Source organism: Anastrepha obliqua, chromosome 2 (assembly GCF_027943255.1).
Source record: "Anastrepha obliqua isolate idAnaObli1 chromosome 2, idAnaObli1_1.0, whole genome shotgun sequence".
In the NCBI taxonomy this organism is placed as follows: domain Eukaryota; kingdom Metazoa; phylum Arthropoda; class Insecta; order Diptera; family Tephritidae; genus Anastrepha; species Anastrepha obliqua.
In genome coordinates, this window is record NC_072893.1 from 127,188,380 (window position 1) to 127,202,429 (window position 14,050).

A 14,050-nucleotide genomic window follows, 5' to 3' on the forward strand; every position below is an offset into this window, starting at 1 on the left:
TTATTTATTTAATCCCTGTACGTCATTCAAACGCAAATTTAATCGTTCGAACAACATAACAAAGGCAGCTCTTTAGCGCACAAAAGTAGGCCATAATTTATAATTTAAAGCTTATTCATACTTATTTCTATTAGCAACGCGGCTCATAGGGGTAACGATTGCTATCGCACAATATTAGCAAAAATATGTAAGGGTAAACGCGATACGCGAAACAGTTGCTAAGGATAGAAACTTCATACTCGTAGAAACCTGTAGAGATCTAAGAAGCGAAATGTGTGTGCAGAAAATGCAAACGCCAGGTGATAAGAAATTACAGACTTTTACGTGAAAACACACCCCGTCAGACACACACAGGCGTGTCAATGCAGTCACGTGTTCCATTCATGTGAGTAAATTGTGATTATTCTTAAATATAACGCGTCAGTAGGGTGTGCAAGTGTAACTGCATAAACGTCAGCTATGACAATCAGACAGAGTTTTTTAGTAGTGTGGCAGACAGCCACACTTTCTAACTGTGTCTCGAAACTGACAGACAGGCAGGCAGGCACAGTAAAGTGTTTGAGCTGTTGATCAGATTCAAGTTGAGTGGTGGGCGCTTGTATGCTCAAAGCGCGTGAAGTGCATACAAAGACACAAGTGGCTGGCAGCGCGCCTAAAAGACAACTATGCGCATATGCACGCAGATTGGCATATTACAGCGATTATCGCCAACCAAACGAGCTTATGAAGGACATTTAAAAGCCGGCAGCAGACAAACTTAACAACAACGCAACCATGAGTAATAATATTCAGCCCTTTCGCCGTAGCTTGACACACACAGTCACACGCCATGCACGTGCATACATGAATGATTGAAACATTAACGTTACGTTGGTGGTATTGTTGCCATCTATTGTTGTTGTTGCTGTTAGTTTATTTGTTATAAATGATGTGATTGGGAGCCCCCATATGTGGCACAGGCCTGGCGGGCAGAGCATCTTATTAGCTATTGCTTGGTGTCTACATTCAACAATTGACAGTATAATTGGATTTTAAAAAGCTCAAAATCAAATCACTGCCACCTGGGCGCATACAGCATAGCGAGTCTCATGCACGTTAGCAAATGAAGATAAGCACTCGAGTATTCGTTAGCTAAACAGTGGCAGTAGTGGAAGGCTTGGTTGTGTTATTGGAAGCCTAAAAGTATACAGCTGCTTGCTAAGCTGGCGAATTGAGTGATGATTTTATTATGTGAAAACCTTTGTGGCGCAACAAAATCTCTACAACAAATAGTTAAAATGATTATACGAATAAACATCAGCAGATTAAATAAAGAAAACGAAAACAACTTAAAAAAAAAATAGCTTAACAAAACCAATAGGCTGAAAAATCATGGGCAAATAAAATACAAAAATAAGGCGTCGTACAACGTAATGCGTATTAATTTCCAAGAGAAAGTATTTATATAAAGAGCAGTAAAACACTGTATGCTTTTAGGCGCAAATATAAAAACATACTGAATGCTTTTAGGGGCACTCAAAATACGTTTATTCAATATAGCATTTTTCTGCATTGTTTAAGACAGTTCCGAAATACAAGCAGATTAATAAAAAAACAACAAAAAAAACAAGAAACATCATTGTATACATTCAAATCAAATTAAATTAAAAATACTAAAAAGCATTATTTTATTTATTTATTAAATTTATGGCTTTCTCTTGCATACTTCTAAGCCAAAATCCTGTTTGATATATATTTCTTTATATTCACTAAATAAATAAAATAAAAAGAAATCAAATTAAAATAAATAATAAAATGAAAAATATTAAATATATAACATTATTTTATTTATTTATTAAAATGTATGTATGGTTTGGTATTGCAAACTTTTAGGCATAAAATTTCATTTGATTTGTAATTTCTACATATTTACCCGAAGTATATTTTCAAGCACTCCAGTTGAAATTCAAATAATAAAACTGTTAACTCTATTTTCATTACTTTTGGTGTAGCATCAAGAAAATTTTCTAAATGCTTAAAATCGGAGCTCCCCAATCTGGATAATACGGTTTATGTAAAGTCGGTTTTCTGTACAGTCGATTTACTGACGATAGTTTAACGTGACAACGTTATGAGAAAATACTGATGGAATGGTTGATTTTACAAAAGAAAATTTTAATTTTATTTGTTTGATAGACATTTTGTATGGATATAGAGAAGGAGGTAAATGGAATCGCAATGGAATTGATCAAGTTACATTTACACAAACGTGGAAAATGACGAAACATTTATCAAATTCATGAAAGATATGTTCAATTTCGATTGCGCATCAGATGTTAATAAGTCCACAACACTAAGAGGCACCATCATCGATTTGACTTTTTCAAGACACATTACACCCAAAACACTCCCTTTCATTTCCTACTTTTCCTATCATCGTCCTATTCTCAACAGAGAAATGGTTCATTACCATGCACAGAGGAAAAAGGCATACGAAAATACAAATATGTGAATTTATATACATATGCGCATATACATGCATATATATGATCACTCAAGTAGGAGAGAGTCAGATGTCGAACGTTTCCGAACACGGGGGCCGATTGTGCCTCTTTGTCGTTCGTTCCGCGCTCTCGCTTGCAGCTCAAGCAAGGTAACGCCGCATGAGCAAGATAAAACCGCATTTTTTGGTGCATGCAGCCGGCTACAACGAATTATAAGACGTTATCACTTCAAACATTTCGAGCATTGGTTACGAGTATATGGGAAAAATCCACAAGACCGCCAGCAACTTCAAACTTGCATTTTATCATACCAAATGCATGCTTAAAATTTTACTAAATTTGAGTTTTATTAAACAAATTTTATAATATTTTTTATTTAATTTTATTAAAAAAAATTTAATTAATGAAATTCAGAAAAAAATTACATATAAATTTGAATTATGTATTAAATTTTATGAAAAAACAACTTTTATTCAGGAGCCTGCAAACGTCAAGTGGTTTTTCATGAGAACCTTTTTCATGGCAGAAATACACTCGCAGCTTTGTCATTGCATTCCGAGGAGCAACTGCAATAGGAAAATACTTTTTCTTTGCTTTTTCGCGGAAACAGAAGATTTCGAGCCAGGGACTTACCGAATGTTAGTCACGCAACAACCCATGCGGTTGGGTGGTTCAAATATGCTAAATATGTTTCATTCTATTTCAAGTCATTAGAAATTTTAAATGCGCCGGTGCGCGAAATTTGACTAATCACGGATTCAATTTCGTTACTTTGCGCATTATTTTAGATATTTCGGGGTACTAATTTATCAAAATCAGGCGCTCAGCGAAGAGAGTATATCGAAATTTCCATCATATCATATTTTTAAATGCACTTTACAGGCTCAAATAATTATTTTTAATTACACATATTTAGATTTTTGTGAAAACAACATAACTAACGTTAGCTGGTTTTTTGTTTTAGAAAATTACATAACCACATTTTGGAAAAAAATTTTACTAATTTCTTCCAATTTTGATGAGGTAGCTTTGCAAGCTAAGCCTGCGAATGTTAATAGTTTTGATATTTCATAGCCCAGCAATTTAGCGCTTCATGCGTAGGAAACTCTAAGTAGACATAAGTTATTTCGTCGAAAATCCACAGATATCCGCGTACATTTTTAACACATGTAAATAGTTAATATGCAAATGTGTCTGCATGCCTCCACACAGCGCATGTGGGCATGTGTGAGTGTCTGGCATTTAATGAGTAGCTCATTAAAACTACATGCGCTCAACAGCGAACGGCCATGTAAGAGCATGTTCGACCAACACAAGCGTCCAATTAATACAGATGCATTCAATTTAAAGCTCTCGCATACACTCTCAAGTACACGCTTGCCTACATATGCATATCAGCACACATACATACGTACAGTTGCATGCTATCACGGATTATATATACTTATGTACAGATCAAATTATTACAATGAAATCCCTGAGTATCAAATAGCTGCTAATTAAGCAAAAAGTATGCGAAAAAATATCGAACTGCTATTATTGCATACCCAACCTACACACACACACATGTAGCAGCATATGTGTATGAGTGAATGCAAAAAAGAAAACATTTGAAAAAACGATTTTGTGAAAATATGCGAAATAAAGCGGCGAGTGCAGTCAGGTAAAAAACAAAAAACATGCAGCATTACTGGCAAATGAATGCCAACAATTAAATGAGGGTCATCGAAGGCGTACGTGGAACGTGGGGGACTTGCACTGCCAGGGCAACCATCCGAAGTAGTTGAAGTGCGCTAACAAAATGAAAGAATATAGAAACAGCAGCAGCGAATGCAAACAATAGCACCGCAGCGGGGGCGGGGAATGTATGTAGCTGCTAGGGGGTACGTAGTGGCGGCGACTGAGTGCTTGTGATTGGACAGCAATACGCTGAATTTCAATACCATGCAGCCATGACAACACACAATACAAAAGAAGTGGAAGAAGTAAAGGAGAAATAATATTTCCGAAAAATTTGCGATTTAAATGGGAAAAAAGAAGCTGAATAATAAAAAGATAAAATAATATTTATCAATGCTTTTTCATTGTAGTCAGCCGCCAGGTAGGGGGGCTATGATTTCCGATAGCTGATATGCCTTTTCTTCTTTGAGCAAGACAATAAGGACTACGGACTTTGTCAAAGTCGCGTACATACCGAGCAGATTAACTTAAACAATGAAAATTTCACTAGAAGGGAGTGCATGGGAACAAAATAATTACGTGTTGGTTAGGGTAAAGAATGTACGGTTAATTTTTATATGTATAGTATATCTCAGCATAGCAGATTTTGAGTGAAAGCGAAGTGTGATCAAGAAGCGATACCGAAACTTACAAACTGAGCGAATTATAGCTCATAGGCAGGAAGATGGCACAAAATACTACGTGTGACAGGTGTGCCGGTATGAAAACGTTTACATTTCCAGAACAAAAAATTCATGGAACTCACTCAGTTGAACATAATCCATACCATAGCATCACCCAGAAAATATTCGAATCCGAAGAAAAAGTAAACTTTATTAAGTAAATTGAGTTTTCCCCATAAAATCACTCATTCTATTTAGTATTCATTTCTAGAACACAATGGAATTTAAAAGAATTACCGCATTCAAATTAGTAATAATTTTTAGTAGTCAATAGAATTTGAAAGAGTTAATTAATTAAATTCAGCACTAATTTTAAGTACTCAATAGGGTATACAAAAGTTAACTCAATACAATTAGTACTCATTTTTAGAATCAACCCTTTGATATAAGCACTAATTACACTTAATATTCAATAGGATTTAAAAGAATTAACGCATTCAAATTTGTACCCATTTTTAGTACTCAATAGAATTTAAAAGAATTAACTAATGCAAGTTATTATTAATTTCAGTACTCAATAGAATCTAAAAGATTCAACTAATTCAAATTAGTACCAATTTTTGCGATTTAAAAAGTTAACAAAATTTAAAAAGGATTTAAAGGAGTTAATCATTCATGTTGGTAATAAATTTTGATACTCATTAGTACACTTTTTTTGTACTAACGTATAAATACAACATTTTCAGTTCTTAAAAATTTAGGTGTAAAATTTTTATTAATTATTCGAAAAAGCTTTAGAGCTAAACATTAGTGCTAACAATTTAGTTTTTCCCCTTTCTTTTAATACTAGTTGTAGTAATTAATAATTATTTTAGCGTAGTAAATATTAAATTTAGCTATACATTTTTGGAAAACATTTTAGAACAATATTAGTACTAAAAATTTAGTTATTTATTTCTTTTAGTACTAAGTGTGGTAGATATTAAGTTATTTTAATGTATTAAGTGTTAATTTTTGCTTTAAATTTTTTAATAAATTTTAGAACTAAATATTAGTACTAAAAACTTTGTTATTTATTTTCTTTTAACACTATTTATAGAAAATAATAATTATTTTAACGTATTAAGGGTTAAATATTTCGTTTAATTTACCTCATAAATTTTAGAACTAAATTTGAGTTATTGTTATTTTCTTTCAGTACTATTCGTAGTAAATAATTATTATTTTAACTTATTAAATATGAACTTTGCTGTTATTTTTCGAACAAATTTTAGTACTAAAAATTTAGTTATTTTTTAGTACTATTTGAAGTAAATAATAATTACAATATTTTAAAGTATTAAATGTTAAATTTTGCTATTAATTTATGGAATAAATTTTAGAACTAAATTTTAAATTTAAAATTTTTTTTATTTTATTTTAGTACTTATTGTGGTAATGAATAATTACTTTAGCAATAAATCAAATTTGTGTGTTACTAATTCACCACATATTTTATTCTAAATAGCCGCGTATAAAACGCATATTCAGAAATTTTAAATTTATTTTTTATTTTTCAAAATCTTACTTAAATTTTTAACTATGTTTTACTAGCCTTTTATTCGTTTTAAAGTCTTCGGCTAATAATAATTTGCGAGCGCTTTATTACACACCTAAGAATTCGCAAATTAAGCCAGCTATGGTGTCCATCAATGGCCATGTACGTACTTGCATATTATTTCGTGCTATTCGATGCCACGCTCGCATCTATACATACACATACACAAATACACACCTACATAACAGCATTTTGATTAATACGTAGCTTTCGCCGAAGAGGAAAGAAGATGAGGTGATAAGCATGCATTTCATTAGCTAATTAGCAGCTCATTACACGCAGCCACAACACATCAAACAGGCTGATACACGAATACAACAGGAAGTATCCTACAGCTATACATACATATTTGTGCATTCTACTTACAATACATCCATTGTCTGTGTATGAAGAACAGCCTCGCAGCTAATGCCTTTGCAATCAGCTAAAGAATTACTGGTAACCACCGCACCGCTCAAATTCCATGCACTCAATACGAATTCCATGACTTCCACCAAATTAAGACGCTTCGAGTCATAGAGTCCTCCGCTATGAAAGCAAATATTGCGCGGAAAGAAGAAAAGAATGCCGAAAGAACAAACTACAAAAATGCGTGTAAATAAAGAAAATACGCAAGTCCAACTGCGATATAGCAAAAACAAAGCAGCAATGTGAGTGGCTGCTAAAAAGAAAACAAAAAGCAGGAATGCAGAAAAAATGAGCTGCCGATGGCTGCTGACAGTGGCTGGAAAAGTTGCACGCGCGCTCGCACAACCAAATCCATTTAACAAATTGGATTGCTACGAGTATTATCCTGTTTGATAAAAAACACTAAGATACCCACGACATGGACATGAATAGAGACGCAGGCGACTGCATAGCCATTGTTATCCTTTTTCAGGCCAAATCCAAACAAACAGTCAGCAGAGTAAACAATCAGCTTCACAGCAAAGTGAGTCGAGGAGATAAAGTGAGTGGGTAAACTAGTGGAGACGAGTATTTACAAATATCCATATGCGGACAGGTAAAGCGAGCCACTCGAAGTCAAGCTTGTGAACTGTGCTCTCTTGGCCTCCATGTCTGGCTGCGATTTTCAGTTTCACATGCAGTTTCTCCTGCAGCGTGCAGTGCCGAGCCTTGTTGTTATTGTTGGCTGTTGCTTATTGCTTGTTGCTTTTACTGTCAATTTTCGAGTTGAATTTATTTTCAGGCGTGCAAGCTGAAAGGTAGCATGGCACACCAACATGACTAGGTAGCTGCTTCCTAAGACTTTGAAATTGCGAGTTTCTTGTGCGAAATAGACTTGACTTAGTCGGCTGATGGGCTGCCGCACACTCATCCCACATGCAGCCCCTATTTGCAATCTCACATTGTTGGTAGTTGTTGTCGTTTGTTTTACAGTAATTTGCGGTTAACTGGCAGGTTTTGCTCGTGACTTTTCTCGCTCCAATCACCCAAATTGCATACGAAATGCAGCATGCAACATGTGGCCAGTTTTTGAATTTTGCTTTTGCTGGAAAGAAATTCTGTTGGGTTTTTTGTTTTAGTTGGTGCAGTATTTGGTGTTGCCATGTTGTTATTGTTGTTGCTACTGTGTTACTATTGGTGCTAGCTAATTATTAGTTTTCCTCTTTTCTGCTACCTTTTGTGCAATTGGTATTTTTCGTATGAGTTTCTATTTTTCTACTCAATAATTCGAAATATTTCTCAAGTCAAAAATGGAGCAATAAAAATTCTGAGAAATTCGTTCATATTTTCCTTAGGGCTCTTAGGGAAAAATATATAAAAAGTTAAAATTAATTGTTTGATCAGGAGTTTTAGTTTGAAAGAGGAGAACCCAAGTTCGAGTATTATATTTTTGTACCTTCAAGCATCTTCGGTTGATTTTATATTTAAATTCTTAAATCTTTATTTTTCAATGGATAATGCGAGGCCTATCCGGCACAAGTGAAACCTTACACTCTCCAAAAACCAACGACTGACTTAACAATCAAGCAAGCAACGCATAAAAGAGAAATGGAATCTATTCCCAGTTATTGGTTTTTCTTCTTTTGACGGGACATTTAACCTTTCTTTCGTTGGTTAAGTGCTGCCAATTGTCTTATAAGTATAAAAACTTAGAGAATACTTAATTAAAATACCTTCCAGTTACATTATAATGGATATAAAAGCATTTAAAATTTCTCAAAGCATAAAAAGGCGGAGAAAACAAAAAATAAATGAGACACGTAAATAATGCTAAAAAAATATATTTCAATTATAATGTGGCGTAAATGAGATATACTAATTTTTGATAAAACTGTTTATTAAAGTAAAATCGAATGTTTTTCGTCTGGATTTAGTACTATATTTAATAAACTCTTCTTATTCAGTGCTCGCAAAAATTTAAAAAAAATTTTCAAAACATTTTGGACATTAAAAGGTGAATTAAAACTGACGCTAAAATCAAATGCTTTGCGTCTAAATTTAGTACTAAATTTTATAAATTATTTATTTATTCCGCACTTACCAAAATCCAAAATTTGTATCCCAAAGTAATTTAAAACTTATAAAACTTACTTAACGGAACAATTCGGACTCAATAATTTTTATTACACACCATCAGAACGGATTTTGTTTTTTTGGCAATGAGGTTGGGCTAAAAATGCCTACCGTCGTTACTAAATATGCAAGTATGAGGGCGTCCGAAGAAGCACACATTCACTTACTCACCTGGACACATGTTTTGAGAAACATAGGTATTCTTAATGCTGTTCAGCATAATTTTCCATTTCGGGCCCGGTTTTCCGGATAATATCCTCAACGACATTTGCGACGGCATTCCATTTTACTTCGACTATCATCGCTTTCTTGATGATTTCGTCAGGTGCATATAAACAGTAGCTCGTTCCCCCTCTCGCGTTTGAAGAAGCTGTATTCAGTATCTCCATAAATGCAATTTAGTATGTTCACATTTCCCAAATTCCATTCCACATACGCCAGAAACACTTGCGAAAGGACTCGTGTCCGGAGAAAACTATGTGGTAATGGTTTATTATTATAATATATTACAATTTAGAGATCTGAGCTTTATAACAAAATTTTAGAACTTTCTTTATAATTTAATCTACTACAAATAATAAAGTAAACGTGATTGATTATCAGTTATAATGAAAAAAATGTTTAGAACTAAATTGCTAATGCATTTTCAAATTAGTTGAAGTACTTATAACTTTCGTTGCCAATTTTGAGTATAAGTTTTCCATGCAAAGTGTTGAATAATTTTTTTGTAATGAATTAGGTAGATAGTACTAAAATGCAGAAAAAAATTCGCTGGTAGAAATTTCAATACATGTAGATAAGTATCAGCAGTGATTTTGAGCTCTGAATTGGGTACTATAAAATTAGTACAAAAAAAAATTTCTTAAAAATTAGTACTTAATACTTAGTGAACAAAATTAATGCAAAAATGTATTACTTAAAAATTAGTACTAGGAAGATAATACTAAAAAATTGGTACTAAAAAGTTAATAATAAAAAATAGTATCTAAAAATTAGTACAAAAGATAGGTGGTAAAAGATTTGTACGTAAATTGGTACTAAAAAATGTGTACTAAAACATTAGTACTAAATATATTTAGCATTCGTGGTTCAGAATATAACAAAAGTTTAAAAGTTTACAATTAGTACTACATAGATAGTACTAAAAATTAGTGCTAAAAACAGTAATTAAAAATTAGCACAAAAGGATAGGTGGTAAAAAATTTGTGCTTAAATTGATACTAAAAACTTAGCGCTAAAAATTAGCACAAAAATGTATAACTTAAAAATTAGTACTAAGAAGATAGGCGGTAAGAAATTGGTACTAAAAAATTAGTACTAAAAAATAGTACTTAAAAATTAATTAGTACAAAATTATTAGTACAAAAATATAAGTGGTAAAATTGTTTTACTTAAACTAGTACCAAAAATTTGTACTAAAAGTTAATACTTGAAGATAGGTACTAAAAATGTGTACTAAGAATTCGAGCTTTACAAATTTCAATAATAGTTCCTAATTGTGATACATATAACAAAATTTAACAAAAGTTTTCCTAATTATAAAAATCTGAATTCAATGCTAAAAATTTAGTACCACGTAAATCCTTTTAAAAATGAATCTTTAGAAAATACGCATACTTTGAATTTATTGTAGCGTCAATGTGATTTTTACAGCTGAGCTTGTGAAACAGCAGGAATTCTCCCCTCACTCAGAGTTACAGTTAATGAATTAATTTATTTATTTATTCATTGATTTAATACTCTAGAAAATGCAGTATTTCCTACAGACTGTGAAACACAGATAAGTGCTAAATAATTCAATCAAAAATAAATTAAACTAATAACACAGTCCTGCGAGGGTGAGTTTCTAGAATGGCTGTACTTGTTTCTTGTAGTTTTTTATGCGCTAAAAACGAATCGGACCTTCAAAATGCTCCATCACGTCAGGATTTTTGGTAAATGAAGCCTAAAAGGTCAAAAGATGGCCATTTTAGCCATTTTTGATAATTTTTTTTGGGATAGAAATTTTTTTTTTCAATTTTCGAAGAAAAGGTCGCATAGTACAACTCTTTAGCTTTAAAACCCATTTTTTTAAATTATTGTACGATTTTTAAAAAAAAAGTTATGACATTTTGAAATTAACAGTTTCAGTTACGTATACGTTGGGTATAACGTCTATTGGCGTAACTGAAACTGTTAATTTCAAAATGTCATAACTTTTTTTTAAAAAATCGCTAAAATGGCCATTTTTTGACCTTTTAGGCTTCATTTACCAAAAATCCTGACGTGATGGAGCATTTTGAAGGTCAGATTCGTTTTCAGCGCATAAAAAACTACAAGAAACAAGTACAGCCATTCTAGAAACTGAAAAAAGTTAAATTTCGCAGGCCTGTGTAATTTACTAGTTTCATTGTAATGAATGAAAGAAAAGGTGCATTTCTTATAATTACTTATAATTTACAGCGCAAGAATATTAGATAATACTAAGGCTAAACTCAAAAATTCATTTAGCACCAATTTGAAGTGGTATCTGTTAAAAAAAATTCTAGGCAAATATGATTTGAAAGGGAATTAAATTCTCTCAAAGTTCGGGAAATCGAAGCATTGGAAGCACAATTAGTTGTAACCATTCCTAATCAGAAAATATCACGATTCCGTAAACTTCACTGAGGAGTATAGAAATTAATTTTCTCGAGCAGCGATGATACAAAAAAATTCAGCACACAAAACAGTTGGTGCTCAAAATGGTAGGCAGTATTTATGAACATAAACCTTTTCGTGTAATTGGTTGAATTTTTCTACATAAAATATGTTAAATCTCCTTGGGAATAACTACGTTCAAGAAAAATATTTTGGAAGATTTTTGTTTAGTTTCAACAAAGCAAAAACAAAAAACACAAAACAATTCTTCCCAGGTTTACCCAAATATCTTGCGAACAAAATGGGTACCTCAAATTCAGGCTGTAAATGTACATACTACTTACACAACAACACACATTCCCATTTCCATTTCCTCAATTATTACAGTAATTTGCATTGAATTGTAATCAAATTGCAAACTGCCCACAACAACTGAGTAATCAGCAAATGCATTTCGTGGCGCACTGTACTAACGCACACACATACACATATATACGAACATGCATAGACACACACAATAGTGCTGTATTTTCCATTGTGAACTAACGAGTGTAGCAGGTCCTTACATTCGGTAAAGCGGTGAGTGAAGAGCTTAGGAAAAGGGCTGGTGGCCAGGCTATTTTGGCGAGCAGTAATGTGCTGTGGGAAGCTTTTAAATTATTCATTTTAAAATGCCAGCTACTTAACTTATTATAACAATGGAGTAAATTCATTTCATTAAACATAATTTGCGGTTAACTGATTCAGTTAAATTTAAGGTTTGTTAGTTGCCTACAAAATGCTGTGGAGTATGGAATTCACAGAAAAAACAATTTTTTTTCTTAAATAAATATTTAGAGAACTATTCAAATTAAATTCAAATTCAATATTTTAAAAACAATAATTTTCCACATTCTCAAAAGCGTAAATCTCGAAATAAATGTGTAAATTTAATAAATTTTTTGCATTGCGCACAGCTCATAACTTCACCTTGAAAACACCTGCATTCGCACACCCACACATATATATATGCATACATTCATACACAGACACCGCTAGTTACCGTAGCTTCATTAAAGTTTTATCATTCAACAGGTTTCCGCCTACACTTACCAACCAGCTCGTGTTGTTTTATTTGCATGGTGCGCCGAAAAGTATGCAACAAACTTGTTGGTTTGCTTTTATATCTATATTTCCAGCCACGCTTAACTTTGACCATTAGTTGCACACACACATATATATACACACACACACGCTCACCGCTAACCAATAGTAGCGCCACCGCTAATTAGCTCCGCAAAGTATGCTTTAAATTAGAACTTTCAGTTTACAGTGTATTTTCATGAACTCTGTTGCATACTTTAAACATTGAAACGGTTCGCCATGAAATATTATTTCCAGCACAAAAATGTATAAAAAAAGTAAAACATGGCAGCATTTTAGCAACTGTTAGTTTGATTTGAAAGTGTACTCATTAACGCTGGTGTACTTTCACGCTTTATTGTATTTTTTCGCTTTGTTTTTTTTTTTTTTTTGCATACTTCTGATTGCCATTGAGTTTATTTTGCTAACTTATTGCCGCGAAGTTGGCAGGGTTGTGATTTGCTATGTTGCAAAAATGCAGACCACAAAAATGCCGCTTTAATTAATATCTTCATTGCAGACATGTGAGAGAGAATACCAAAATTATTGCAAATTTTCGTTACTTCAAGAAGTAAAATTATTATACCGTAGTGTTCCACAAGTTCAGTCGATCATATGGAGTAAAACGTGGGCAGGACATACGAGATGTTGGAATATTTTTCGCCTGTGAAGTAATGGATGTGTTGGGAGTGATAAATATTTTTTTTGTTGTTTTGTTTTTTTGTGTGTTTTTTTTTACATTTGTCTATACTTATAATTTCTGTCTAAACTCCGAATTCATAGACGATCTTTAACAAATATTTGAATTAATTTAAATACTAATATGGATTTAAGTATTTAAAGTATATTTCCTGTGGAATTCCTTTCTAGTAAAGAAATATAAGATTTTATAGGTAGCTCTTAGACGAGCTGGATCTGTGTTTTTCTTCTTAACCTTAAAAAGACATGAGAAAGGAAACCGGTTCATTTGGGTGTAGTTGAGGACGATCTCGGTATTTGCTGCTTAAGTTTTTAATTTTCTCTTTTATTAAAGGAATTTTTAAGCATCTAATTTTAGGCATCCAAATCAAGGATGATGATGATGATAAAGGAGATTATGATGTTCAAGGTTAACTACTTCGAAAAGCCGAAAATTAGTAGAAACTGTAAGAGAAAATAATGAGCATTTCATAAGTCTCTCAGTCAGAGTTCACTAGTCGACTAATCTGGAAGTTGGGTACCAGTGATTTTACCTCATCCACCAATTTCATTGTACACTCAAAATCTGAATTCACACGCGAATGTGTAGTTATTATCAAATCTTACAGTTATTTTCGTAGCTTTAAGGAAACATAGAGCTCATGCCACGCCCTCACACCCCCATGCAA